At 40.4% G+C, this 26563-nt stretch overlaps 1 protein-coding gene across 4 annotated transcripts in view; it reads right to left on the bottom strand.

Annotated features, from left to right (window-relative positions):
• KDM4C (lysine demethylase 4C) overlaps positions 1 to 26563 on the bottom strand; it is a 390883-nt gene that overhangs the window by 216764 nt on the left and 147556 nt on the right. Inside the window, exon 1 of one of the 4 annotated variants that reach the window (XM_023627353.2) lies at positions 14404 to 14541. The exons of the other annotated variants lie outside the window; for them this stretch is intronic. The gene's annotated coding sequence lies outside the window, so the exon portion shown is untranslated. Of the gene's footprint in view, positions 1 to 14403; positions 14542 to 26563 lie in introns of those variants that run through there. 4 annotated transcript variants of the gene reach the window in all.

The raw sequence follows: 26563 nt of genomic DNA, 5'->3' as shown, positions 1-26563 counted from the left end.
GTAAAAGGGCACTCAGTTCCTTTCAATGAGTTCAAGTCTCTTTCATTCCCTCAATATTTACTGAACAAAAGGCAAAGGCTAAGCATTTGTCGTCCATGACCTACAAGAGATATTAGACATAAGCAAACACAAGAAAGAAAAGTCTAAGCACCGTAATTAAGGTAAAGATAACTAGGGATTTCACAGTAGAGAGAGATCACATCAAGCTTATGGTGAGCAGATAAATCTTCAGCAAAGAAGCAGCAGTTGAAACGGCCTTGAAGTACAGGGAGAGTCCGAATAAAGAACACACTCCCGCCAACAGCAGGAGGCAAAGCAGGGAGATGAAGAGGCACAGGTGCAGGGTACGAGCTAACTCAGTTTTGCTAAAGCACCGGGTGTAGGTGATGCTGGGCCAACAGACTGGAAAACAGGCTACAGACGAGCGGTAGCAGGCCCTGAACACGTGTCTAAGGAAGCGGAGACTCAGAATGCTGGCAGCTGGGATTCCTTGCTCAAAGTGCTTTCAAGGAGGAATTTCAGAGTTTTGCATTCTCAGAGTAATGTCACAGATTTGAAGAGGGAGGTTAGAGTCAAGAGGTTGCCATCAATCTCCAAAGTGGTTAAAAAGTGAAGGTTTGAAAAAAAAAAAAAACAGGTAACAATGCAGTAAGCAAAGTGACTGATGACCGAGGAGAAAAACTGAAGGAGGCATCAACAACACAGCAAAAGACCTGGCTTTCACCTGCCACAAACAAGCAGTACCATGATTGGCAAAAGAGGACATGGGTGAGTGAGGTCATAAACTGTATTCCACGATACTGAAGTAATGTTTAAGGTGATCACGGAACTGCTACCTAACAACTAGAAGGTCCCACAACTAAAATATGAAACTATGTACTGGGGGGATTCAGGAAGAAAAAGCAGGAAAAAAAAAAAAAAAAAGAAGATTGGCAACAAATGTTAGCTCAGGTACCAATCTTTAAAAAAAAACTAATAACTACAATCTTTGTGAAACCAGGATGCACAAACATAAGTGCTGAGAGGAGTGATGCAGGGTCTGCCCATCAGCCAGCACCTCTGTATCTCAGCCCTGTTCTGGGCGCAGGAGATACCTGCACAAACAAGACAGGTACAAGTGCCTGCTCGCAAAGGACTTTCATTCTAGTGCAGGGAAGACAAATAACCAAATCGATAAAGAACTTAAAGACAGAGAAGAGGACCAAGGAGAGAGTTCTGTAACCCTCTAATATTGGGAGGCCTGATAAAGGAGCTTGAGAAATAGCCAGAAAGTTGAAAGAAAACCAGGTGAGTGTGGTGTATGAGGAGAAAAGAAGATCATGTTTCAAGGATGGAGAGGCTGGGAGCTCAAGCAAAATGAGGAGGGAGATGGACTCCTGTCTTGGCCGAGATGATCCTGATAAATGCTGTTTTGATAGCCCAATCTGAATGTGCCAAAGAAGCGATGAGTGAAGAAATACAGACAGTGAGTAGAGCAACTCCTTCCGAGAGTGTGAGGGTGAGGGAGCCAAGATGAGACAGTTTTTCAAGAAGGGAAGAGAGGTCCTGTGCTACTGAAATGCCAATAAGATGAGAACAGAGGCTGACTGTTGAGTTTTGGCAAGGTATAGACCAATGACTCAAGCAGTTTCAGAGGAGTAGTCAGACAAGATAACGACTGGAGTGTCTTGAGAGGGCCAGGAAGCCTCCACGCAGAGGATGATGATCACCCCAAGGGGAAGCTTCTTGCTTTGGGAGGTAAGTCCAACACATCTCATATTATAATTAATGTCATTTATCATCATTCCTTTATTACCACCACCTTAGAGTCTAGGTCAAAATGATCGGGGCGTTATTAAGTATAAAGCCTGAAGAGTTTATTTTCTTCTAGTAATAACGGTAAAAAATCTGCACTGATTCTACCAAAAAGCTATAGTCACCCAATATATTTTCCAACAATTGTAAAAATAATAAAGAAAAATGAACACCTATATTTTTAATTGCATGTACGAATAACATTCACATCTATGAACACCAAATGGAGCAATAATTAAAAGGCAACAATGCAACTGAGAATGACCAGATCATCTAAATAGGATTTACAGTGCTAAACTACAAATTCTAAATCCCCATAATGCAGAGCCTCCCAGATAAGTGAAAACATCAGGAGCACCTTTTAATAATTTGTAAACTACTGAAAACATTCCAATTGTTTTGGAATGTTGCACCTCCACTGCTCTAGTCCATGTCTGTGACAAACTGCATGGAGGCATTTGGCTTCTTTTTCCCAGCCTCCATGTTTAGCACCAAGCCTTACTCACCCTAGACTGCAGAATGAGATATGAATGAGGGTGTGAAGTTCATACTGGAAAGATCCTGTGGCTCCTCAGTGATAATACAATCAGTTTTATATTGTAACTGCTCTAATGAGCCACTCATATGAAATAATTCTGATTATGCAAAAAAACTGATTATGGCCACAAAACCTTATCAAAACAAAAAATAAAACAAGCACTCAGAGCCTAAGATTCCACCTTTCACCTAATATTTCCCTCTCCTTCATTTTTATTTCTTTTTTGCTAAGTTTCTGTCTGCTTCTCTAATACCATCTCATACTTGTTTACACTTACAAACCCCCTTATATCAGCTCATTTAATTCTCATACCAGCATATTTTACAGATTTTCTCATATGATTGATGAGAAAACTGAAACTTAAAGACATGAGCGGACCCACTAAAACCTACAACTTCAGGAAATGTTTTCTTGTAAGACCCGATGCCTAACACCCACTTGCCATCATACTGGATAATCTACTCACAAAGGGGAGAAACTTGGTTCATCAAAAAACCGGCAACAAAAAGGGCTTTATTTTCACTGACACCAGCTAGTCACTAGGCCATTTGTAAGGGCAAAATGAAACCAGGCTTGCCTGTACAGAGGTCTCTCACCACAAGCTTCAATTGCTCACAATGGCTGTTCTCAGAAGCTGCCCTCTAATAACCCAGAACAGGGGAATTCAGGGTCCAGTTCAGGCTCCATCTGGCAAATTCCACTGCAGGGAGTGGCACTCGCAGCACCCCAGGCTAAACAAGAAACACGCCCTGTCGAACCCCAACGCCCTTCTATGAAATATAGACTCTCTACTTCTCAAGAGGTGGCACCGAATAATTTCAGCTACCACAAAATCAAAACTAAAACCAAAACTTGAATTTGAACTTTAATCTCAAATTTAAAAAAATTTGAATCTCAACTGAGATTTGAATTTCAGTAAAAAACTTAAGTAACTTGCATCTTAACTGAGAGGGGGTGAAGAGAAAAAGAACTAATGATCCATTGTAAAAATTTCCTTAAAAATGTGTTTATAACACCATTTTTCCAAAACAGTGAAGGGGCCTAAGATAAACCATCATTCCACTACAGCAGGCCAGGAGAGTTCTGGAATTGAGCTTATCCTGAGAAAAAGAAAGCAAGCAAGCCCAATTTATTAAAGTTTGTGTCTCTTTTATTTGATCCCCATCATATCTTTCTCTGGTAACCACCTCTCCCAATGCCACTCACATCATCATCATTCCATCAGAAGAGGCTCCTCCAAGCTACCATGTGAGATGTGTCACCAACAGTGACAGCCCTGAATGTTTACACACAACCATAAGGAGTCCCAAGGAAGCAGCATTTGAGGATCCACGAAAGAGTGTAAAGAAAAAACAATGAATGGGCTGTAATCAACAACTCATATTTGCAAGCTTCAAAATGGAATTAAACTCTCAAGAAAAGGTTTAGAAAGTTAAATAATAAAAAGAACACAGCTTTCCTTGAACTTTCATTGTCATATACCTGGTCCATTTCAGAATTTCTAAAGTAAGCAGCTTAAGATTCACTAACACAAAACATCAACATTCTAGCTTTGGTACTAAAACGCGTTTTTAAGGAGAAAGAACCAGTGCCAAAACACATTAGTATTAGCCGTACTCTGAACAACAGAATTCTCTACCACCTTGAGATTTTTAATTAAAAAAAATAGATACAAGGCCAGCCTGGTGGTGCAGCGGCTAAGTTCGCACGTTCCGCTTTGGTGGCCTGGGGTTCGCTGGTTCGGATCCCGGGTGCGGACCTACACACCGCTTGTCAAGCCATGCTGTGGTAGGAGTCCCATATATAAAGTAGAGGAAGATGGGCTGAGGGCCAGTCTTCCTCAGCAAAAGGAGGAGGATTGACAGCAGATGTTACCTCAGGGCTAATCTTCCTCAAAAATAAAAAAAAGATACAGTAGACAGTCTATCTTGTGCTCATATTAACAGCAAAGCAGAATCCAGAGACCAAAGGAAAGAATAGCTTTTTTGGAAAAATAACCTTAACAGTTTCACTTTTTATGTTTAACAAAAACTCCTCAGGGGCCTGGCCCCGTGGCCGAGTGGTTAAGTTCATGCGCTCCGCTGCAGGCGGCCCAGTGTTCTGTTGGTTTAAATCCTGGGCGCGGACATGGCACTGCTCATCAAGCCATGCTGAGGCAGCGTCCCACATGCCACAACTAGAAGGACCCACAACGAAGAAAATACAACTATGTACCGGGGGGCTTTGGGGAGAAAAAGGAAAAAAATAAAACCTTAAAAAAAAAAAAAAAACTCCTCAGACAAAATTCACAAGAATTTCCTGGGTCATCATTGTATGAGTCTAGGCCCCAGCTGAAAACAGGTAGAACTTTTATCATCGGAATAATCTGAGAAGGACTGAATTAAGGGAGGGAACAGGTGTAGGCAAGGTATAGAGAAAACAGAAGAGACAGAGTAGTACCCTGGGCCTGCTGACAGCAGAGTTTTCACTAAAGCTAGGTCTAAAAGGCCTGGAGGAGGGAGAAATTACCAGAATCCAAAAGGAGAGTTCCTCTGAGGATGGACTGAGGCAACCCTGACAGGCAGGCGGCATCACTGGGCCCTCCTTCTCCTTCCCACCCGCCACATCCTGCCTGCTCCCATCGCCTGCGTCAGACCACAAGCCAGAGGGCTGCGGAGTCTGCTGTGGTGCTCCACACAGAGCAGCGGCCCTGGGCAGACGGCAGGGTGGAGACCTCTGCAAAGTGGACCTGGAGGCACAAACCGAAGCTGCCAAGCATGAACACTATATTCATGTCGTGTTTATTACACTAGCCCATGCCTTCAGTCACAATGAATTCAAACAAAAGCTCATGCAACCATTAACCACCTCTTCCTTCCTATATGTTCTGATTCTGTGTTTAAGTATAAAACCACAGCCTGCATTTTCCAAAAAAGGAGAAAGCCAGCAGCTATTTGAAAGAGGATTCTGGATTACCATATCTGAGGTTTGTGAGACGTAAACATTGTCTTGCCCAAGGCACCTGAGGGAGACATGCTGAGAAATGTTCCCAAAAATTACCAGGAAATTTCCAAATATCACAGGAAGGAAAGAAGTCACATGCCCCTCCTGCAAGGCTGGAGCTGCCACAAGGACCCTCTCTTCTCAGACTCCTGGCTCTTTTTCCTACAGATGAAGATGAAAACTGATGTGGTTGAAGACAAAGTGGTACCCCTTTGATTCCCTGCCCCAAAAAAGACAATTCAAACAACAAAGATAAAGAGCCATTTATGTGGTTATATGAACGTCTTTTCCTTTGGTTACTAATTATCAGCCATTAAGTCAGATACCAAATCCCACAAGACTCAGAACTTGCCTACATGTTTGGCTATTCTGACTATGTTCTGTCACCTGATGGCCCCCTAGCAAATAAACTCAAGAAGACATTTACTGGAATTCAATGGAAGGTTAAAATTTGCATCCTTCCTTCTGTCACTGTAATCATTCATTCATTCATTCACTCATTCAAACAAACCCAAAAGTACAACTTACTAGCCATGCATATGTACACTAAACTTAAATTGCAATTATCATGGATGACAAATATTCCAATTGCACTTGTAAGATAACCACTTAAAAAAATATAAGGTCAGGGGCCAGCCCCTTGGCCAAGTGGTTAAGTTCACACACTCCACTTCGGCAGCCCAGGGTTTCACTGGTTTGGATCCTGGACGCAGACATGGCACCGCTCGTCAGGCCACGCTGAGGCTGCGTCCTACGTGCCACAACTAGAGGGACCCACAACTAGAATATGCAACTATGTACTGGGGGGGATTTAGGGAGAAAAAGCAGAAAGAAAAAAAAAGACAACGACTGGCAACAGTTGTTAGCTCAGGCGCCAATTTAAAAAAAAAAAAAATACCTATATATATATATAAGATCAGTATAAATGATTCAACATCACAAAGAAAAAAACACGTCAATGAAAACCACAAGTATGAACCACACCACACGACCAGCCCAACTCCTGGTCAGATTAATCAGAAAGAAGAGTCAGATGCAGCATCAGTGCAACAGTTTTTGAAGGAGCATTTTTTGACATTTTTAAGAATCTGTGTGATTCACATGCTCTATATGATAATAAAAGAGCTATCATATAACTATAATCTTGGTCACCAGGTGGAAGGCAGGGACGGGGGGGGGGGGGGGGGCGGGATGTGCAAACAACATTTTCCAAACCCAGTAAAGAGTAAACATATTAAATCACACAGACGCTACCAAATAAATACCCATAAATAGACTGATTTAGGAAGAAGAAAATTCACACCTGAGAATCTAAAGCATATGACAAGACAAGAAAGGAGGGAATTTACTGAGAACTCTCCCTATGACAATGTCTTTTAAGTTAGTATAGAAATATGACTTTGGAAATAAATCTAATATGCCGTCCATTTCTGTAGCCAATGCACACACTTCAAGTAGCTAGAACCAGGGAGGGAGAGCAAAGTGTCCCATCTCTGATTTCAGGTTGAAGTTCAACGATTACCACCAGTGAAAGGATCAGACCGACACTTTTAATTTCACTTCTTCAGGAAATGCTGGAAGCTTGCTTGCTGAAGATGTTAGCTGACTATTTCCAGGAATTCTACCTCTTCCTCCCATGGAAAGTGACAGCTGTACTTTGATAAATGTAATATAGAACTTGTTGCAGGGACCAGTGTAAGAGAGTCATTTTACTTATGAATGTAACTACGTTAATACTAACCACATGCCCCAGACATTGGCAAAGGGCACTCTTTGAAGGCAAAAGAAATTAGAAATGCTCAGTGTTCGTCATAAAACAAAAAGTAAAAGTGGAGATTGGATAGAAACTCACAAAAACTTATCAGCACCAACTAAGACTGGGCTAAACTGTGGCAGATTAAAGTTTACATCCTTCATTTTGTCACTGCAATCTCTCATTCAGTAACTATTAAATACATACTACATATAAGTTACAGAGCTAGGAACTGGGGATACAGGTGTGACGAAGACAGACAAAAATTCCTACCTCCATAGAGCTTATGTCCAAGTGGGAGAAGACAGAGAAAAATTAAATAAGTAAGCACAAGGGCATGTCAAATGATCAGAGCTATAGAGAAAAATAACACTAGGAAGGGATAATAGGGATGTAAAGAAGCTTCCAACCTAAATTAAGGAAAGGTCCCAGTGAAGAGGGCACATTTGAGCCAATACTTCAAGGAGATGAGGGAGCAAGGCATGCAGATGGGGGAAGGGGGCATTTCCAGCAAAAGGGTCATGGATCCCAGGGGTCTTGGGGCAGCAGTGTGGGGCCGAGTGTTGGGGCTGAGGGGGCGAAGAGCAGAGAGGTGGCAGAGGAAGTCAGGGAGGTGAGGAGCGTCTGCGTCTGGACATGGTGGGTGTTGGCTGAAGAGTGAGCACGGCATTTATATACCTGGAAAGAACTTTAAATTTTAGTATGAGTGAGACGGGAAGCCATGGGAGGGGGATTCTGAGCAGAGAAGTGTACAATCTGAATAAAGGTTTTAAAGACTTCATTCTGGCCTCTGAATAAAGAATAGACAGAAGCAGGGAAACTTGGAGTCATTGGGATAGTTCAGGCCAGTGATGACAGTGGCTGGACCAGAGTAGTAGTGGCGAGTGTGGTGAGAAGTGGTCATTTCCAGATAGGAATGGAAGATGGAGAATTGTGGAGAGAATGGATATTAAGAGAAAGAGAGATATCAATGAAGACTCCAGAGTCTTTGGTCTAAACAACTAGAGGAATGGAGTTGCTGTTAAATGAGGTGGAGAAACCTATGAGAGCAGTTATTGGACTAAGTTTGTGAAGCCTACTAGACATCCAAGGGGAGAGGTCAAGTAATCAGCCTGGATTACTCAGCAGGAGTTTGTGGGTTCAGAGTGAAAGTCCAGGCTAGAGATATAAATTTAGTAGTAAGCACTCATCAGCATATGGATGACATTTAAAGTTGCAAGATTGAATTCGATCACAAGAGCAAGTGTAGACAGAAAAGAAAAATCTAAGGACTGAGACCTAGAGTTTTCCAAGGTTATCATGTCAGAGAGATAAGAAAGAACTGACAAAAGACACAGAAGAAAAGATTAGGTAAGGGAAATCAGAAATGTGTGGTGTCCTCAGAAACCAAAGGAAGAAGATGCTTTAAGGAGAATGAAATGAAACTATATCAAATGCTGCTGACAGGTCAAGCGAGATGGTAATTAAAGAATAATAATACAATTCAGCAACACTGGGTTACCAGGGAGTTTGACAAAAGCAGTTCTGATAGCATGGAGAGGGTCAAAGAGTGTGGTAGTTAAAGAGAGAATGGAAAAAATTAAATTGAAAGAGCAAATATAGATAATTCCTTTTAAGAGTATTGCTAAAAAGGGAAGCACAGAAAAGGAGTAATAAGTAGAACAAGAAGATGAATTAAGAGAGTCTTTTTTTTTTTGAGCTAACTACTGCCAGTTTTCCTCTTTTTGCTGAGGAAGACTGGCCCTGAGCTAACATCCATGCCCATCTTCCTTTACTTTATACGTGGGACACCTACCACAGCATGGCTTTTGCCAAGAGGTGCCATGTCCGCACCTGGGATCCGAACCGGTAAACCCCAGGCTGCTGAGAAGCGGAACATGCAAACTTAACTGCTGTGCCACCGGGCCGGCCCCAAGAGAGTCTTTTTCAGATGGGAGAAATAACAGCTTGTAGGATGATGAGAATGATCCAGCGGAGAAGGAAAAATTGATGATGCAAGAAGAAGAGTGGGGAACTGGTGAGGCAATGTTCTCGAAGGCACAAGAGGGGCTGGGGTCAAGTGAACAACTGGCCTCAGAAAGCAGCAAAAACAATTCATCCAGGGTAATAGAATCAGAGGTCTAGTATATGGGCACTGGGGCTGGTAGGTAGGTAGAAGCGCTGGTGGGAATCTGTGGAAGTTCTCTGCATTTAGCAGAGAATGAGGAGAGACACAGGGGGAGAGAAGAGCCAATGTACTACGGGTATGTGGCTGGACCTCTGGGCATCGTGAAATGCCACCTGAGAAAGAAGTCTTAGATCTGGGAAGAGGAGTTGGGATGGCTATGCACTTGTCCCCAGCCACAGTCAGCTACAAAGAGATAAGCATGGAGAGCAGGGAGATAGCTGGATGGAACAAGATGGGGGTTTTGCCAGGTGAGGACGACAAAGTGAGAGAAGGGCAATGGTATGTAACTAAGGGAGAGATGACAATGACTGATCACAGAATATAAACCAGATAAAGACGGAAGTGAGAACATGAGGCGGTTGAGCGAACATGAAAAGTAGGATCCATGGGTTTTAGTTCCTGCGGGGGTCCAGGGGCATGCTGGAGTTGGGGTAGTAGAGGGAAAGAACTGGAAAGGCCGGATGTGGATGTCACAGGATGAGACGCCTGTAACTAGGAATATGAACACAGTGCATGTATTAAGACCACAAGAATGACTGATGGAGGTAGAGTGGGGACAAGATCACTGGAGGAGTGGAGGTCAAGGCAGGAGCTGCTGAGCAGTGTTTTTCCAGGCCTTTCTGAACATCTCTCCCACAGCCCTGGACTTCATGCCTAATCGCCCACATTCTCCAAGTCACTGCTGCCAACAAAAATAATTCATACTAGTGTGAATGATTCAACCCTCTTCATTCTTGTATTTAAACAAACAAGCAAAAAGCCTAATGACCTAAATAATCTTTTTCTTTTTTTTTTTTTTCCAAGGAAGATTTGCCCTGAGCTAACATCTGTTGCCAATCTTCCTCTTTTTTTGTACGTGGGTCGCCACCACAGCACAGCCACCAAGAAGTAGTGTAGGTCCATGTCCGGGATCCAAACTCAGGCCACCAAAGGGGAGCATGCCAAACCTAACCAGTAGGCCACGGGGCTGGGCCCCCTAAATAATCTTTAATGGGTAGAGTACAAATTCCCCATTTATATCATTTCCCAAAAGTCAGAGAGAAAAATAAACAGAACTGGGATGTTCCCACGGTAACCTGCAATCGCCGGGCCATCCACCAGGCACAGGAAAACACTGCTGCTGCTGTGAAAGTCACTTGGCCAAAAGGGAAACTCTTCAAAGGTAATCAAAATTTCTTAAAAAATGAAGGGTTATTTTAGAAAACACAATCCTCTTAACAGGTATGCAATATTCAATTCTTAAAACAGAAAGAAAATGAAACACCCTGCTAAAAGCTCTCTGTGGGTCAGATCTGGTTTATTCAGACTGTACACTTCTTTGCTCAGAATCCCCCCCCCATGGCTTCCCATCTCACTCATATTAAAATTCAAAGTTCTTTCCAGGTATATAAATGCCGTGCTCACTCTTCAGCCAACACCCACCATGTCCAGACGCAGACGCTCCTCACCTCCCTGACTTCCTCTGCCACCTCTCTGCTCTTCGCCCCCTCAGCTCCAACACTCGGCCCCACACTGCTGCCCCAAGGCCACTGGAATCCATGACCCTTTTGCTAGAAATATACCCTCCCCACATCTGCCTGCCTTGTTCTCTCACCTCCTTGAACTATTGGCTCAAATGTCCCCTTTTCACTGAGACCTTTCCTTATTTGGAACCTTCTCCACAGTTCCTATTATCCCTTCCTAGTGTTATTTTTCTCCATAGCATCTATCATTTGATATTGTGTGAATAAATGGCAAAGAATTCATTTGGTCAAAAGAACTAGACAAAAAAGAAAAATTTTCTTATTAAAATTGCAAACTTACCTATTGTTGTATTTTTACCACTGTGTTTTATAAAGAGTTTATACTGAAACTCTCAAAAATGTTCAATGGCTCCCCATCATGCAGAATAAAAAGCATCCCCATCCTCTATATAACATTCAAGGTATTTCACAGCCTGGCTCCACCCTGCATTCTAATGTACTACATATTAAACCACATGGAGACAATTCTCAAAAACATCCCATCATGTCTTGCCTCCATGACTTCACTCAGGCTGCTGATTCCTTCTTTCAGACACGTACTTCCAAACCAGTCCTTCCAAAATCCCATCCAGTCTTCACCAGCTCAAATGTCAGTCCTCTCAAAAAACATTTCAGATCTCTGCCATGTTGGAATTAAACTCTCCCCATCCCGAATTCCCATATTACCTTGTACCTTTGTTACAGCATTTATCAGTGATAAAAGCCCAGTCTGTTGCATACTCAAGTGTTAAAAAACTGTCTTTGTGAGCTTCTCACACCCAACATAGGTCCTTCCACTACCACAAGCTGATACTGTTAGCTCTACTCATGGGCAGCTTACAGTGGAACTGAATGCTCTTAACTGGCCCGCCCTTTCTTCTTTAAGAGCTACACCTTGGATGCAGTTATACCCACGAAGATTAAAGCTACAATAAGGTCCAAGGAAGATATATAAGTTGCTGCACCAATCAAGGAAAGGAAGAAAACAAAGTCGTCTCTTTATTCTTGAGACAGACAAATGGACTCTTTTCCCCGTAATGTCATCCTCTTTCTCAAGGGTTAAAAACAATCAAACTTTGGCAATGGAACAGCATAAAAAGTGCCGAGTACATGGAGAACAATAACTTCTTAATGACTAGACTATAACAATCATTTTCTGTCTCTTTTGAATTGAAAGAGAATTTAACCCCCAATCTCAAAGTGGCAGGCATCTCCAATTCCTCATCATGTCAATGGTTAGAAGAGAATACACTGAATATGATTGCTTCAGAGGAAGGTCAATTTCTTTTGTTTCCTACCCCTTCTACCATGCAACCTTTAGCCCTCTCATGGAAATGTTAAGACCCTAAGGCAAATGCTCCTAGGTAGATGAGAGAACACCCATTTTACATAATCTAAACAGCAGGAACAGATAATGTGCTTCTTGCCTATTTCTACCACAAGAAAAAATAAGGTATGACACATTCTAGCAAATTAATGATGTATCTTAGAAGCAGTAAAGAAAGTTTATAACTTTCCTAAATGAAAAACCACCTCATAAAAAAATTCTGGATGCTTTTAGAATGTTCATTTTGAAAACAAAGTTAAATTAACTCCAGAATTTTGTATTTGTGGCCCATTTCTATAAGTAACCTAATGCAATCCTTAAAACAGAGAAAATGGGTAAGTAGCAAAATTAGAAAGACACATGAAGAAATGTGAACAATTCTAATTTTTTTTAATGTCAAAGGGCATTCATAAGTTGGCCCAATACCTCTGCATCCCTCATTATAAACACCGATTTTACCAAAAGTATGTGGCACATGTCATAAGGGTATTATTACAACTGGCCAGGGAATAACATACTCTTTTATCACTGTCTTAGACAATCCTATCTTGAATGAGAAAATAAGAAGTGTTGTAAACAAAGATAAGAACTGGGCTCTGAACTGCAAAGAAAGACAACATAACGAAATTCAAACGGAAAAGCAGAAATTGTGATTGCTCATATAAGAGTTCGTAGCATCCTGACCCTTAATTTATTACCTGTATACAAGTGTCACGCTGTCTTTCTCTTCTACATTAACAGTAATAGGTTTGAATTAAAACTGCACAAAATATCAGAAACTCTGACAATCAGCTGGCCTCAAGGGAATGTTAAATACAGCTGTTTGTTTTTAACAATAACTATGAATTTTCATCTGGGAATTTTCAGTTCTGCTTATATGTATATATGTTATCATAGTAGAGTAAAAGGTGTCCAATTTTTCCCAAGTGCCGACTTCACTGATAAGAAGGAAGAGAAGAGAAAAAAGGAAGAAAAGGAAAGAAGGAAGGCAGGAGAGCTGTCAGGGCATCCTGTGGAGCAGAGATAGCTCCCTGTAAGGGGCCTCTGCCAAGCCCACCCACAGGGCATGAGGGAAGGCGAAGCCCACTGACCCACACCTTCAAGAGGAGGAGCCAAATAACATTCCTTTACCTCCGTCTCACCAGTCCCACTGGAGAAGCGCTTTGAGTGTAGCACGCATTCTTCTCCAGCTGGCACAAGGCATGGACTGAAGAGGGATATACTTCATAAAAATCCATTTTGCAAACTTGAGCCTGATAGTACATTAAACTCGATAAATGTTGTATTACATTATGATAAATGTGTTTGTTTCACCATATGCTTCAAGGATACCTAAATATTTTTTTTAAGCTTTAAACCAATTTACTTGCTTTTAAATTTTAGTATCAGGAAAACATTTTCATGCAAGAATTTTTCTTTTTCAATTCATATCCCTGGGCAGCTAACTTAAAAGAACACAATCAAGTTATATTACCTAGAAAGAAATCCGAACATCTACTTTTCCTGGTATGAGTGGGGGTGTTTTATTTATTTGTTTATTTGAAAACAGAGAACTGCAACCGTCAGTTACTGAACTAAAGTTCTATCTCAAGCATTTCAGTCTTCACATTCCATTTCTTTTCAGGGGGTGGACTGCAATAGCCAGCATTTTGTTTGCTTTTGTTTTCTTAAATTTCTCAAAATACTGACACTATCCACTGGTTTGCAACAATATAGAAAAGTCACCACACGAAAAATTCTCCAAGAACAGAATATCACAGTTCTTGACATATCAATAGCAGAAATGTTGGTGAGAAAATATATTCTTTCCTTCTTAGTTCTCTATCAAAATTAGCACAAAAAGAAAGGGGAAAAATACCATGGTAACTTGGAATACTCACACATGTCTCTGAGAGGAGCTAGTGGTTCAGAAGACTAGTACATGCTACCCTGGTTGGAATCCAGCAACTGGGGAAAGAAACACTGCCTCGGCTAAGCAAAAATGTCTTTGGACTACAGTGAAAGAAACACTAGTTTAACATGCAAAGCTGTGAATAGACACATTCTGTCTCTCAGCATGCGCTACTGAAAAGGCTATGCCCAGGGATATCATCTTTCAGACAGAAAAGTGAACAAGCTTGTCCATGGGTTTTCTGCACCTCAAACCTACTCCATTCACATACAGCAAAGTGCATGTGATTAGCCAAGGTTGTGTTCCTCCTACAGTGAATTCCAGGACCATGTGGGCTCCTGCAACCCTGCAGCAGCTTGCTGGGCCACTGCGAGGAATGCAAGCACTGCGCGTACATTTTCTCACATACTCTGCAGAATAACCCTGGAAGACACACAAGTCCTACTAACCTGGACATGAGGAGTCTGGAATGCTGCCTGCAAGAAGTGACAGCAAAGCCGAGCCCCACAGTATACAGCGTCCCTCAGACTGGGAAGGAGCAGCAGAGTTCCTGAGAAAAGGCTGTAAAGAAGTGCGGGACGGCAGGAAAGGAATAGGCGGGATGAGGTGGGGTGAGGTGGGGTGGCATGTGGTGGCACAGGAGGAGGAATAAGGCTGACAGGTGACAGGAAGCACTGTGCAGGCCCTCCCTGGCTCTGCCTGCATCTTGAGAAAACCTATTCCCAAAGATCACCTTCCGCCTGTCCATTCTGTCCCAGCCTCCCGGAAGAAACCTTGAGAGATGGAGTGGCTGGCAAGAAATTTCAGGACCAGGTTCCTCCTTACTCATTCAGAGAGCTTTAAACTGCAGGGGGTGTTGTGCTGGTGTTGGTGTTGTGCTGGGGCTTCCTCTCTCGGGGGACAATGTCCAGCCCCTGCCACCTTCCTCCCTCAGCCCTTATGATCCGATGCAGGACCAGAAGCAGCCAGCTATGTCACACAGATTCATAAATACACCTTTCAAATATCTCAAAAAAAAGCTCCATAACCAAAAAATTTGCAATTAGCGATCAGGAGGTTAGTCAAATCCCTCCCTTTTTGCCTGAAATATGAACATCTGTATACAATTGCTCTCATTATTAAACAGACTGATTTATCTAAGCACAGGTAGGAAGTGAAACCAACTGTGAGAAGGGTGGGCATGAATTTCAACAATTTCACACTATTAACTCTAACGTTCCCTAATATACTTGCTTACTCTCTTCATCGGGGTATGCAATAGATCAAAACTATTAACTAGCTTAACAGCTCACAGTCATCACTATAAATATCACATACAGTCATACGCACTCAGGGATTTGGTATTTACACTCCTATTTGAAGCTGAAAACAAGCAGTTTACCCAAGGCCTCAAACCTAGCAAATTAGATAAACCCTGATCTACCTTGATCTTCATCTTGGATATTTTCTTAAACTACTACTCTTGTCTTTTTACCTTTATTTTAAAAGCACTTCACCAGCAGACCTACACTTAATTTTAAGTAAATTCAATACCTGAAATCTATATTTAACACAAAATACGAGACAGTTCTTTTTAAAAACAAACTGTTAATTTTCTAATTGCACACATAACAATCAGTTGCTGTAGAAAGATAATAATAAAGAAAATTACAATCCTGCCAAAGACGATGATGTTAAAATTTAATGAATACCTTTCAATAATTTATAATACATGTCTCCTTTCAAACATAAAAAGGGAAATATCTTATTTTATAATCTGCTTTTAATCCTTGACATTATATATAAACATCTGTCTATATCAATAAATACATATCCACATCATTTTTAATGCTTATTAGCAGATCACAGATAAAGGTATCACAATTTATTCAACCATCCCTTGGTGTTGGACACTTACTTGCTACCAATTTTTCAGTTTCATAATCAACAATGCAAAGACTATCTAAATAAATACATCCTGAGGCTGGTCCAGTGGCGCAGTGGTTAAGTTCATGCACTCCCCTTTGGTGGCCTGGGGTTCGTGGGTTCAAATCCCAGGCGCAGACCTACATACCACTCATCAAGCCATACTATAGCAACGTCCCACACACAAAATAGAGGAAAATTGGCACAGATGTTAGCTCAGCAACAACCTTCCTCAAGTAAAAAGAGGAAGACTAGCAACAGATGTTAGCTCAGGGCCGATCTTCCTCACAAAAAACAAAAAAAAAGCCAGACTTGATGCAACTTTCTCATTTTTCTACAGGACAAATTCCCAGATGTGGACACCCTTGTTTCCAAGGCTGGAGGCCTGGGTGTGCTCTAGGGAGCACTAATCTGCAGAGGCATCAACAGCCCTGGGTGTTTTCATCTGTCATCTTTGCCAATCTGAGAGGTGAGAAACAGCACTCCCCTCTTCATTTCTATGACCACTAATGAGATTAAATTAAGGTTATGTAGTAATTCTTAGCTTGCTATATTTCTTCACCTTGTTTTTCTACTTTCAGTGTAGACTGCCCCTCAGCTGTGCCTCTCTATGCTGTAATTTTCTTCTCTGTACGATGGGGTTGGTAATACCACCAACCTTACAGAGCAACAGTAAAATTTAGACAAGTTAGTGTAACTAAAGTTTTATGCCGGACACAAAGTAAAGACTCATTGAATTTCAGCCACAGTAATTATTAAAGAATCTAGAACAAGAGGTTCTTTATATATGAAAGTGGGGTTGTTTCTGAGACTTGCCTACTAAGCTACACCTAATAGCAAAGAAGAAAACTCGCAGCCTCATGGCACCTGAAGGTAAACATGGAGCTGCACCTCAGATGTGCCCAATTTCCTTAAAATAGCCAGTGTTAATTTAAATATTCTTGTAAATTTTACCCATTCTGCCTGAAATTATATCAATATTTGGCTAAATATGTTTTCTTTTTCAACTGTATTTCAACTTAATTTGCTATTAAGTAACATTTGGGGATGAATTGGAGACATACATTATTAAGGGCATTAATCCACTATCTCTCACGTAATGCAAGTTAGCATAACTGTATGTTTAGTTTGCATTTTTTTTAAAAAATTGGCACCTGAGCTAACATCGGTTGGCAATCTTCTTTTTGTTTTTATATTCTTCTCCCCAAAGCCTCCCAGTACATACTCGTATACTCTAGTTGTGAGTGCCTCTGGTTGCGCTATGTGGGATGCCGCCTCAATGTGGCCTTATGAGCGGTGCCATGTCCGCACCCAGGATCCAAACGAGCAAAACCCGGGGCCACCAAAGCAGAGCACGCAAACTTAACCACTTACCACGGGGCTGGCCCCTAGTTTGCAATTTTTTTAAACACAGTTCAAATCTCACCATCTTTTCCTTCATGGCATCCACCAGTGATGTCCCACTTGGAAAGTCCCCCTCAATCTGAGGATCAGATAAATATTCCACTACATTTTCTTCTAATAAGTTTAACATGTAATATTTTCACCACATAGAATTTTGTTTTGACGTGAGACGGAAATCTCAATTTATTTTCAATCACTTGCCATCCATCCTCACCTTCTTTTGCTCTGTCAAACTTACCCTAAAATACTGAAGGTTTTAAAATAAGTACGTATTTAGCTACTTCTTCAATTAAATGTTTTATAAAGACTGGGATATTAAAAATACAAATTGAAACTTACAATTAAGTTTTAATTATTTTCTGAAATGATATTTGATTTCAAATTCTTTCTTGTTTTTCTGTTCTGATTTATGTTGCTATTTCATAACCTACATGATATTCCCAAGGTCTTTTATCTCATTTTTACATTTTTGAATTTTTTAATAAAAATTATATATATTTAAGGTATATTATTTTATTGTTTACTTTTTCAAAATTGAGGGGCTGGCCTGGTGGTGTAGTGGTTAATTTCACATGCCCCACTTCGGCAACCCAGGGTTCACAGGTTTGGATCCCAGGCACAGACCTACGCACCGCTCAGGAAGCCATGCTGTTGTGGGTGTCCCACATACAAAGCAGAGGGAGATTGGCACAGATGTTAGCTCAGGGCCTTAGCTCAGGGCCAATCTTCCTCACCAATAAAAAGAAAAAATTGAAGAGCATTCTATCATTTTGGAAACAGCATTTAATAGAAGAAATCTTTGAAAGATCTCACACTGGCGAAGATACATCTACATCTCTGGTGATTTTTCATGGCCGCTGCTGAATAGCTTGAGCTTATAAAATTAAATTTCTATCCCCAATACACATCAATGCCACTGGATGGGCTAGATCAGACAGTCATAACACATCCAGATTAATGATCTGTAGGAGTAAAGAAACACGTTGAACGCCCGAGGCTTTTGGTCTAGATTAGCAAGGGGAAGTGCTCATTCTCTGTAGCTCTCTCTCTCCTCTCTCCCACCCGCATATGTACATCTGCTTTCTCAGCCGGAGCCACAGAATCAAGGACAGCTTTCCACACAAGCAGAGCTAGTTAAACTAAGAGCAAAACCTTCTCCTTTGTGTGTACATATGCAGCAAATTGAAGAACTACCTGTTCTACTTGCAAATACTCTCAAGCAGGTTTTTGCATTTTCAAAATGTATCATGTTCTTGCTTTATTTTAAAAAGAAAGAAGGGTCAGTAAAAAAAAAAAAAAGAAACCCTAGGGAATTGAGTGACATCTGCATCATGGCAGAGTGAGCTCTTCCCTTAGTCTCTTCCCCCTAAGATACAAGGAAAAAGACATTCATAAACCAACAGAGGACATTCATACAACACAAAGACATCTGAGAGACCTATGCAGCCATACGTCTGAAGGGGGAGGTGCTGGACCCCTGGGGAGGAAGCAGAAGGAGGTAAGGGGATCTCCTCTCCCTCTCTGGTGGTGACTCAGGGCACAGAACTGCGCGCAGCTCTGAGAGGAGATGGGGAAGGGAGGCTCTCTGCAGGAACAGCTTCACTCTCCGAATTGCCTCCCAACCATTGGAAAGCTCCACACAGAGGCAGCAAAACTATTGCAGGAGTGTCTTCATCAGGCCAGCACCCAAGGAGGGAAGATAGTAAGGGCAAAGCAGGAACTCCCCGGGGTCGGGCATTTGAAGTAAGGCACACCTACCCCCACCTGGCACACCAGATTGGCCAGTTGGCCAGGGCAAGAAACCACCACCAGAGTGCCTGCACATACGTTAGTACAGCAGCAGCAGCAAGCACGCAATCGCAAACAGGCCCTGTAGCACAGATTCCAAAGAACAGGCACAGATACAAGACATCGTGGGAGGCTCAGAATACACAGCTTCTGCCCCCGACCCAGAGTGGCAGCAGACAGAATCTGCGACCAAATACTACCAATATGTGAAGGCACAAATCCATCTCACCAAATAGTATGATGAAATATATTAATACTCCAGATCAGAAGGAAAATGACAAGCACCTAGAAATCAATCCTGAAGGCACAGAAACTTACAGCCTAAATGACGGAGAATTCAAAATAGCTATCACAAAAAAACTCAACAAGTTACAAGAAAATCCAGATACACCATTCAATGAAATCAGGAATAAAACTAATGAACAGAGGGAAGTCTTCACTAAAAACACTGGAACTATAAAGAAAACCAATCAGAAATTTTGGAGATGAAAAACATGAGTGAGATAAAGAAATATCTGGAGTCCTTGAATAACAGAGTTGATATTATGTAAGGACAGAATTAGCAATCTGGAGGACAGAAATACAGAAATCCTTCAGATGGGGGGAGGGAAGACAGCACACACTAAAAAGAAATGAAAAAGTTCTCTGAGAAGTATCTGATTCGATTAGGAAATACAACATAAGGATTGCAGGTGTTCCGGAGGGAAAAGAGAGGGAGAAAGGAGCAGAAAGCTTGTTCAAAGAAATAATAGCTGAGAACTTCCCAAACCTGGGAAAGGAGCTGGAATTACAAGTAAAAGAAGCTAATAGGACTCCTAATTACATCAATGCAAAAAGACCTCCAAGGCATATAGTAGTAAAACTGGCAAAAGTCAATGACTAAGAAAAAATATTAAGGGCAGCGAGGCAGAAGAAAATAACTTACAAAGGAACTCCTATTAGGCTTTCAGCAGATTTCTCAGCAGAAACCTTAGAGACTAGGACAGAGTGGAATGATATATTCAAAATTCTGAAAGACAAAAACTTTCAGCCAAGAACACTCTATCCAGCAAAAACATCCCTAAGATATGACGGAGAAACAAAAACTGTCCCAGACAAATAAAAGCTGAAGGAGTTCATTGCCACAAGACCAAAGCCTTGAGCAAGGAGATAAATAAGTAGACAAAATCAGAACACTGCAGCTATCAAAACAGGTTAGCAAACACTTAATTATAACATTAAAGATAAAGGGAAGGAAAACATCAAAAATAACTATAGTCACTTCATTTTAATCACAAACTGAGAACACAAAATGGAATAAATTGTGACAACAGTAACACAGATGGGGAAGAGGAAATGGATGGAACTAGCTTAGACTAAGGAAATAACAGCCTATCAGAAAATGGACTATCTCATCTACAAGATCTTTTATACAAACCTCACAGTAACCTCTAAACAAAACATCAGAACAGAGACACAAATGGTAAATAAAGAGAAAACTGAGAAAACCATCATAGAGAAACACCAAACTGAACTGGCAGTTGGAAATATACAGGACAAGAAACAAGAGAAATACAGAAAAACGGGAAAACAAGTGCTAAAATGGCAGTATTAGGCCCTCAGATCAATAATCACTCTAAATGTAAATGGACTGAATTCTCCAATCAAAAGACACAGAGTGTCTAGATGGAATAAAAAACAAGACACAACAATATGCCACCTCCAGGAAACACATCTCAGCTATAAGACAAACACAAGCTCAGAGTGAAGGGATGGAAGATGATACTACAAGCTAATGGCAAACAAAAGAAAATAGGTATTGCTATTCTTATATCAGACAAAGTAGACTTCAAGATAAAAAAGGCAATGAGAGACAAAGTGGGGCAGTATATAACGATAAAAGGCACATTCCACCAAGAGGATATAACACTCATAAATATATATGTACCTAACACAAGAACACAAAAGTATATAAAGCAACTATTAACAGACCTAACAGGAGAAATTAACAACAACATAATAATAGTAGAGGACCTTGACCCGTCACTTACATCAATGGATAGATCATCCAGATAGAATGTCAACAAGGAAACAGTGATCTTAAATGAAAACCTAGACCAGATGGACTTAATAGATATACACAGAACATTCCATCCAAAAATAGCAGAATATGATTCTTCTCAAGTGCACATGGAACATTCTCAAAGACAGACCATATGTTGGGAAACAAGCAAGCCTCAATAAATTTAAGAAGATGAAATCATATCAAGCATCTTTACCAACCATAATGCTATGAAACCAGAAAACAACTACAAGAAAAAGGCTCAGAAAGTGAAAAATATAAGGAGACTAAACAACATGCTACTTAACAACCAATAGATCACTGAAGAAATTAAAGGAGAAATCAAAAAAATATCTGGAGACAGGGGCCAGCCCAGTGGCGTGGCAGTTAAGTTCAGGCACGCCACTTCAGGTGCCCAGGATTCGCTGGTTTAGTTCCCAGGTGTGGAGCTACACACTGCTTATCAAGTCATGCTGTGGCAGGCATCCTACACATAAAGTAGAGAAAGATGTTAGCTCAAGGCCAATCTTCCTCAGCAAAAAGAGGAGGATTGGAAGCAGATGTTAGCTCAGGGCTAATATTCCTCAAAAATAAAAAATATCTGGAGACAAAAGAAATTGAAAATACACCATACCAACTCATACAGGATGTAGCAAAAGTGTTCCTAAGAGGGAAATTCATAGCAATACAGGCCCACCTTAAGAAAAAAGAAAAATTTCAAATGAGCAATCTTCAACTACACCTAAGAGAATTAGAAAAAGAAGAACAAACAAACCCCAAAGTCAGCAGAAGGAGAGAAATAATAAAAATTAGAGCAGAAATAAATGAAATTGAAACCAAAAAAAAGTAGAAAGGATCAATGAAACTAAGAGCTAATTCTTTGAGAAGATAAACAAAATTGACAAGCCCTTAGCCAGACTAACTAAGAAAAAAATAGAGAAGGCTCAAATAAATAAAACTGGAAATGAAAGAGGAGAAATTACAACAGATACTACAGAAATATAAAGGGTTATAAGAGAATACCATGAAAAACTACACCAATAAGTTGGCCAATCTAGAAGAAATGGGTATATTCTTAGACTCATAGAACCTCCCAAAACTGAATCAAGAAGAAATAGAGAATCTGAACAGACCAATCACAAGTAAAGAGATGGAAACAGCAATCAAAAACCTCCCAAAAAATAAAAGTCCAGGACCAGATGGCTTTTCTAGAGAATTCTATCAAACATTCAAATAGAATTTAATACACATCCTTCTTAAACTATTTCAAAAAAGCTTTAGAAGATGGAACACTTCCTAACACATTTTATGAGACCAACATCACCCTGACCCCAAAGCCTGACAAGGATAAGATAAAGAAGGAAAATTACAAGCCAATATTGCTGATGAACATAGATGCAAAAGTCCTCAAGAAAATATTGGCAAATCAAATACAGCAATACATTAAAAGGCTCATATACCATGATTAACTGGGATTTATAGCAGAGACACAGGGATGGTTCAACATCTGCAAATCATTCAAAGTGATACACCACATTAACAAAATGAAGAATAAAAACCAGATGATCATTTCAATAAATACAGAAAAAGCATTCAACAAGATCCAACATGCATTTATGATAAAAACTCTCAACAAAATGGGTATAGAAAGAAAGCACCTCAACATAATGAAAGCCATATATGACAAACCCAGAGCCAACATCATATGGAATGGTGAAAAACTGAAAGCCATCCCTCTGAGAACAGGAACAAGGCTAGGGTGCCCACTCTCCCCACTCTTACTCAACACAGTACTGGAGGTTTTGGCCAGAGCAATTAGGCAAGAAAAACAGATAAAAGATATCTACATTATCAATGAAGAAGTGAAACTCTGTTTGCAGACGACATGATTTTTTATATAGAAAACCCTAAAGAATCCATCAGAATACAATTAGAAATAATCAACAACTACAGCAAAATTGCAGGGTACAAAACCAACCTACAAAAATCAGTTGTATTTCAATACTCTAATAACGAACTAACAGAAAGAGAACTTGTCAAGAATACATTCTCATTTACAATCACAACAAAAAGAAAAAAATACTTAGGAATAAATGTAACTAAGGAGTTGAAAGACCTATACAAGGAAAGCTATAACACATTATTGAAAGAATGAAAGAAATCTATGATGACATAACGAAATGGAAAGATATTCCATGCGCATGGATTAGAAGAAGAAATATAGTTAAAATGTCCATACTACCTAAAGCAATCTACAGATTCAGTGCAATCCTGATGAGAAACCCAATGACATTCTTCACTGAAACAGAAAAAAGAATCCTAAAATTCATATAGGGCAACAAAAGAACCCTGAATAGCTAAAGCAATCCTGAGAAAAAAAGAACAAAGCTGGAGGCGTCACAAACCCTGGCTTCAAAACATACTACAAAGCTACAGTAATCAAAACAGCATGGTACTGGTAGAAAAAGAGGTGCACAGATCAATGAAACAGAATTGAAAGCCCAGAAATAAACCCACACACCTACAGACAGTTAATCTTTGACAAAGGAGCTAAGAAAATACTACGGAGAAAGGAAGGTCTCCTCAGTGTTGGGAAAACTGTACAGCCACATGCAAAAGAGTCAAAGTGGACCAGTATCTCTCGCCATACACAAAAATTAACTCAAAATGGATCAAAGACTTGAAGGCAAAACGTGAAACCATAAAACTACTAAAAGAAAATACAGGCAGTACACTCTTTGACATGGATCTTAGAAGAATCTTTTCAAGTACATGTCTAGTCAGGCAAGAGAAACAAAAGAAAAAATAAACAAGCAGGATTTCATCAGACTAAAGAGCTTCTGCAAGGCAAAGGAAAACAGGATTAAAACAAAAAAGACAACCCACCAACTGGTAGAAAATATTTGCAAATCATATATGTGACAAGGGGTCAATCTCCAAAATATATAAAGAACTCACACAACTCAACCACAAAAATATAAACAACCCCATCAAAAAATGGGCAGAGGATCTAAACAGATTTTTTCCAAAGAAAATACACAGATGGCCAATAGCACATGAAAAGATGTTCAACATCACTAATCATCAGGGAAATGCAAATCAAACTACAGGAAGACATTACCTAACACCCATTTGAATGGCTATAATCACCAAGACAAAAAATAACAAATGCTGAAGAGAACGTGGAGAAAAGGGAACCCTCATACACTGCTAGTGGGGATGAAAACTGGTGCAGCCACTACGGAAAACAGTATGGAGATTTCTCAAAAGTTTAAAAATAGAAATACCATACAACCCAGCTATCTCACTACTGGGTATTTATCCAAAGAACTTGAAATCAACAATTCAAAGAGACTTGTGCACCCCTATGTTCACTGCAGCATTATTCACAATAGCCAAGACATGGAAGCAACCCAAATGCCCACTGACTGATGAGTGGATAAAGAAGATGTAGTGTATATATATACAATGGAATACTACTCAGCCATAAAGACAAAATCATCCTATGTGCAACAACATGGATGAAACTTGAGGGTATTGTGTTAAACGAGATAAGCCAGAGAAAGACAAACACCACAAGGTTTCACTCATATGTGGAAGATAAACTAACACATGGACAAAGAGAACAGGTTAGTGGTTACCAGAGAGGAAGGGGACTGGAGGGCTGGCATAAGAGGTAAAGGGGCACATTTATATGGTGACTGACAAATAATAACATACCACTGAAATTTCACAATGTTACAAACTAGTATGACCTCAATAAAATAAAAGGAAAATAAACAGCCAAGGGATTTCTAGAACAGGTGTCTTGCATTTGAACCTTTCTCCCAGAAGTACAGTTTCTGTCTCTGATACGTGACTGACTTGATAAAAATTTATTCCAGAACTAGTCCTTTAGTGTGTTCTGGACACAGCCCAAATGAAAACCAAAAAATAAGTATTCTGATCTATTTGAAATCCCTTAGAACGCAGATGACAAGAATGCATCTCCACACTGGGTACTTTCACAGTTTATCTGAAGGACAGCTAACATGGCATGGCTGTGTGTGTAAATGACAGCTGCCCAACAATGACAGTGTATGGGATCTGCACCCAGAAAGGTGTAGTCATGGAACAGGGAGCCTCAGCCTACAACTAGGTCTTAGGGCAGATCTGGGAAGCAAAATACAGGGATGCACTGATGCTCACTGGCATGGCACGATTTGAGACAATGGGGATCCCAAACTGCTTTTAAAAGTTTAATAAATGTTAACACCTCATGGAAGAGAGAGGAGACAAACATTTATTACATGCCATGTGTCAGTCACTATGCCAGTAATTTACATTAATTACTTCATTTAGTCCTTATGACTAACCTATAATATGGTATTATTCCTATCCCAATTTTTAGACGTCTTGTCAAAATGATACCACCTATAAATGACTAACCCAGGATTCAAGCCCAGGCAGTCTAAATTAAGTGTCCTCTCTTCACAACAAAATGCCAGTTAATGTTCCTAACTAGGCTCCTTACCTCCACCTTGCAGAAGCTTAGCAAAGAGCTGGCTCGGCAGGTCTGAGTCAGCTCAGAAGAATACTGTCCCCAAATGTTTGGGGGCAGCTCCCATTTCTGTGAAGACTACCTCCTCCCCCAGGAAGCTCCTGGGGTACCTAGTCACATGAATGTCTTCTGCCCCCATTTCCTTGTGAATGAAAGGAGCACAGGGTCCAGGTTGGGTCCTTCCACTGAAGCCTCTTCCCAGCTATGCCCCATTCAAGTCCACCTCCTTGTGGGAGAATGAGACCTGGGGGGTCTTGCACACACTGCTACTTGTCAGCTTATAAATTTTCCTCCAATAAATTTTCTTTTTGTAGTGTGTGTGTTTGTGTGTGTGTGTGCATGCACGCTCCCCTGTTGCACAGCAGCTATACTATACAACACATAGGGACCAAACCCATAAACAGCTTGCGAAAGATTTGGGTGAATTATAACCTCATTTTAAAAAAGAAAGCACTTCAACTTGATATTTTAGGCTAAGTGCACATGCTTCCTACACATAAAATGAGCATTTCTTTTCAGAAACAACTAATCTAGAAGGAATATAAACAGAGCATAAATATCCCTTACTACATTAAGCTACATTCATTTCTATCATCTTCTCTTCCAGATAAAACATAGAGATTACAAATCTACAATCAATAAATATCTTCTACAAATATATGTCAAATTAGGTCAAATGTTTTGAGGGAAACCCACTCCTTCCAGAGGATTTTGCAGAAAAAAAAATTGGTGAAGAGACACTGCCCTCTGCTGGTGAGTGATACACACTATGCATGAATCTTTAACTTAAGAACAAAAGTAATGAAATACATTAATATTTAAGCACCACAGTCCATGATACAATTTAGGAGCTAATAGTGAGTTTTGATTATATGGGAGTGATAAATACACACATTGTACATGTCTTAGCAAAAGCCAATATACAATTTCA

The sequence above is a fragment of the Equus caballus genome, chromosome 23, assembly GCF_041296265.1.
Source record: "Equus caballus isolate H_3958 breed thoroughbred chromosome 23, TB-T2T, whole genome shotgun sequence".
Lineage (NCBI taxonomy): Eukaryota > Metazoa > Chordata > Mammalia > Perissodactyla > Equidae > Equus > Equus caballus.
This window is presented reverse-complemented; position numbering and strand designations above follow the sequence as displayed.